A 5,000-nucleotide genomic window follows, 5' to 3' on the forward strand; every position below is an offset into this window, starting at 1 on the left:
GCTTCATTAGCAACATGAAATTTGCTGCCAGTGATCAACAACAAATGTAACACACATGGTCTTTTGTACAAATAAAATGAGAATTAAAAAGGCACAGAAGGGAAAAAACACAAACATGCTCAGTCCTGTTCTAATCTACACGATCTTCAGCATTTGGATACATGTTTTCGTAAACATCACATCTAATGTCGTGTCTCGCTATGCACCTTGGATAGAAACGCTTGGCCTACCTTATCCACCCCTGACAGTCTTTAGCTGAGATGTCTCTGCAAATTGGATAGAAACGCTTGGCCTGCCTCATCTACCCCTGATATCTCAGCTGAGATGTCTCTGCACCTTGAATAGAAACGCTTGGCCTGCCTTATCCACCCCTGACATCTCAGCTGAGATGTCTCTGCACCTTGGATAGAAATGCTTGGCCTGCCTTATCCACCCCTGGCAATCTTCAGCTGAGATGTCTATGCACCTTGGATAGAAACGCTTGGCCTGCCTCATCTACCCCTGACATCTCAGCTGAGATGTCTCTGCACCTTGGATAGAAATGCTTGGCCTGCCTTATCCACCCCTGGCACTCTTCAGCTGAGATGTCTCTGCACCTTGGATAGAAATGCTTGGCCTGCCTTATCCACCCCTGGCAATCTTCAGCTGAGATGTCTCTGCACCTTGGATAGAAATGCTTGGCCTGCCTTATCCACCCCTGGCAATCTTCAGCTGAGATGTCTATGCACCTTGGATAGAAATGCTTGGCCTGCCTTATCCACCCCTGGCAATCTTCAGCTGAGATGTCTATGCACCTTGGATAGAAACGCTTGGCCTGCCTTATCCACCCCTGGCAATCTTCAGCTGAGATGTCTCTGCACCTTGGATAGAAACGCTTGGCCTGCCTCATCCACCCCTGGCAGTCTTCCGCTGAGATGTCTCTGCACCTTGGATAGAAACACTTGGCCTGCCTTATCCACCCCTGGCAGCCTTCAGCTGAGATGTCTATGCACATTGGATAGAAACGCTTGTCCTGCCTTATCCACCTCTGGGAGTCTTCAGCTGAGATGTCTCTGCATCCATTGCATCCAGGAGGGGCATTTGGTCATGTGACCGATGATCATACACTTTCCATCTCCAGACAGAAAAACATTCCTCAATTTGGTTGAGGAAAGGCGAGTAGGGGGGAGGAAAGGTGAGTAGGGGGGAGGAAAAGGTGAGTAGGGGGAGGAAAGGTGAGTAGGGGGGAGGAAAGGCGAGTAGGGGGGAGGAAAGGTGAGTAGGGGGAGGAAAGGTGAGTAGGGGGGAGGAAAGGCGAGTACGGGGGAGGAAAGGTGAGTAGGGGGGAGGAAAGGTGAGTAGGGGGGAGGAAAGGTGAGTAGGGGGGAGGAAAGGCGAGTAGGGGGAGGAAAGGTGAGTAGGGGGAAGGAAAAGGTGAGTAGGGGGAGGAAAGGTGAGTAGGGGGGAGGAAATGTGAGTAGGGGGAGAAGAGGTGAGTAGGGGGGAGGAAAGGTGAGTAGGGGGGGAGGAAAAGGGAAACCATTCTTGGATGGGCTGCAGACCAGATTGTGATTACATGTGACTGGTGGAATGCTACATTGTCCCATGCAATCATAAATGTCCTCATGTTTCCTCCCAGCGGTTCGCTTTCTGCTTCTGGCACCAGTTGTTGGTGGAGGTCATCTAAACACAGAAGAAGGAGCTCAGTGTTGTTGCGACCAATCCGGCATTTCTGCTGGACCAAACCAGCACTCGAGATTGCAGCACAGATGATGATATTTGTTCCTCTCTGACCCGCCACATCAACGTTTGCCCGTTCTTTCCCGCCAACGTGTTTGTGCCAGGCTAAACCCTGCCTGGTCTACATACATGATTTCATGTGGGGTCTGATTAGCTTCCAACTCCATGACTCTGAAAGAAATCAAACACAGTATGTGTAAATGCTTTTCAGTATGTCCTACTGTATGTACTGTAAGCCATGTTTACATGTAGAGTAGCATAGTGTAAAACTCACTATAGAACTAGACATGTTGGATAGACATCATACCTGGATGTATCGGTGCCGGAGTTCCTTGACCAGCTAACTGTTCCTTTCAAAAGGAACTGTGTACAACTGTTACATTCAAACTCTGTGTTTGGTCAAAGTCTGAGCAATGGTAGTCAGCCTGATGCTTTCCACATTGGAAATACCAGGTTGTCATCTACAACTCTGGTCTGAATTTCCCTCAGTTTTATTGCATTGTCAGAAATGACCAATCCTACAATGGCATGCTCTTGGTATTCACTGAGGAGCTTTCATCTTCCCCCAGAGGGAGGAAGACGTTGCGTCCTTTAGAGGAACAAAAATACAAGATATGTATTTGCATTGGGACTGGTGGCCTACAGTTACAGTGGGACAAGCAACAGTAATGATAGAAGAATCACTTGTGAAATGCATTACTTACCTGTTGGTTTGTTGAAAATTCAGAATAATGGAAGCCACGGTTGACCGTCTGAGATTAGGCTGGACTCTTTCACCAGCCTCTCTCAGTGATAGACCATGGTTAATCACATGGTCTATGATGGTGGCTCTTATTTCATCAGTGACAACAGCTCTTACTCTCCTTTGAACGCCACCATGCATTCTTACTCCTCTCCTCCTACCTCTCCTTCTCCCTTGTACTGGTCCAGCTACTCCTCTCCCTGGTCCAGCTACTCCTCTCCCTGGTCCAGCTACTCCTCTCCCTTGTCCAGTTACTCCTCTCCCTGGTGCAGCTACTCCTCTCCCTGGTCCAGCTACTCCTCTCCCTGGTCCAACTACTCCTCTCCCTTGTCCAGCTACTCCTATCCCTGGTCCAGCTACTCCTCTCCCTGGTCCAACTACTCCTCTCCCTTGTCCAGCTACTCCTCTCCCTTGTCCAACTACTCCTATCCCTGGTCCAGCTACTCCTCTCCCTGGTCCAACTACTCCTCTCCCTTGTCCAGCTACTCCTCTCCCTTGTCCAACTACTCCTATCCCTGGTCCAGCTACTCCTCTCCCTGGTCCAACTACTCCTCTCCCTGGTCCAGCTACTCCTCTCCCTGGTCCAACTACTCCTCTCCCTGGTCCAACTACTCCTCACCCTTGTCCATCTACTCCTCTCCCTGGTCCAACTACTCCTCTCCCTGGTCCATCTACTCCTCTCCCTTGTCCAACTACTCCTCTCCCTGGTGCAGCTACTCCTATCCCTGGTCCAGCTACTCCTCTCCCTTGTCCATCTACTCCTCTCCTGGGCCAACTTGTCCAGACATAATTTTTTCTCTCTCTGCTCCTCTGTGTTGTTCTGTATCCACATTGAACAAAATCAATGCAAAGAGTCCCCTTTTTACTGTGTGTGTCCATGTAATTGAAAGAACTTCAACATCTGGCTATGTCTCCGATTGAGATTGGAATCAGGTGTGGTTGGTTTATTTTACACAACTTACAGTAAATCATCCATTTCTCAATGTTTCAATGATCTGTTCATTAAAAATGCTTATCAGCTATTTCAATTTAGCTTTTGAGCAGCTGTTGTTGCAGAACAGTAGAGGCTGTATACTATATTTAAGGTTTTGAACATTAGGTCTTAATTTCTGGCATGCTGTGTGCAAGCATTTGCAAATAAGACCAGAAAGATCCATCATGTTGGTATTTGGAAAGCTTGTATATAAATAAAATGTAACCATTTTAGAAACGTGTTAACTGACTGCATAATCTGTGAAAACAACATGAATTGTGTTAATGCTATGGACCACAACAGATGAATGTTGTGCTAATTGTGTTGAGAGTCTTGAAAATGGGACTACAAATGGGAGAAAAGGATGTTAGCAATTGTAAAAAACTGCAATCTGAAGTTCTGAGTGTGACTAACAAAATCAATGGGGGCCCCATGGAGGTCAGTGCCCCTGGGCAAGTGCCCTGTGCGCCTGGTTGGTATTCGACCGCGTAATACCAGTTTAGGTAACTGGCTACACTAAGTTACCAATCTACAGTAAACACTGTTAGCTGACATGGCTTATGGTTTTCCTGTAGGTGAATGACAAAACTACAGAAAAGCAACTGATTGCTTCGACACAACTAAATGTCGAACTTGCACCTTGTGTATTCTACTAAAACCACGACTGAGTTGCTCCTAGAGGCCGGGGGACCGAAGCGACCGTTTATGTTGCTTACGTCTGAAGTTGGCCCCGGATGGAGAGATAGTAAGAGAGAAAGACGTGAGCAACTTTTGAGAACGAGGGACGGAAGGAAGGAGGAAGATGGACTGGGAGATAGTAAAGGAGAAAGAGATGAACTATCATAGGGAGCAGAGGAGTGAGATGAGGATGGAGAGATCAAGAGAAAGATAGAGAGAGCAGTTACTTCTCTCTTCACAGCTGGGCAGATGAAGTCAGTAAGCAGGACTGGCAGGAGGGATGAGAGGGTGAGGAGGGGTGCGAAGGCGGGGGAGGAGTTTGGATCAAAGGGGTGAGTTGGAGAGGGTAGAGGGGACACAGCCCTGTAGACAACTGATAAGCCTGGCAATCTGTGGGTGGGATGGCAGAGATTTCATAATCACAATTAAATATATATTTCGGAGAAGATATGGGAAACTGCAGAAGAGGAGAGCAGGAGGAGACAGGGTTGGAGAGGGCTGTTACTCCCAGATTGATAGCAACATGGAGGTACAGGATCACCGCCAAAAGTCTGACATCTCTAGATTCAGTTTAATACAATTTTACTAGACCTGACACAACTAAGTTAGGCAAAGATTTGAATGGATCATCCCTAGCCCTATCAAGGTTACAGCAGCAATAATTATTGACTTCACATAGCCAACTAAAAGGTCAGACTTTTTGTGTTCTCACCAAGGGTTGGAACCGTTCAGGGAACAGAACCGAAAACCAGAAAATAACAAAGTTATTTGAGGAACAGAACAACAACTGAAAATGAGAGTGGACAATAACATTCCGGAACAAAACCATTATTTTTAAAAGAATGAGAACAGGTTAATAACATTATTTCACATTCTGGGCATTTTTTT

The sequence above is a fragment of the Oncorhynchus mykiss genome, chromosome 30 (genome assembly GCF_057628025.1).
Source record: "Oncorhynchus mykiss isolate SJ-2025 chromosome 30, ASM5762802v1, whole genome shotgun sequence".
In the NCBI taxonomy this organism is placed as follows: domain Eukaryota; kingdom Metazoa; phylum Chordata; class Actinopteri; order Salmoniformes; family Salmonidae; genus Oncorhynchus; species Oncorhynchus mykiss.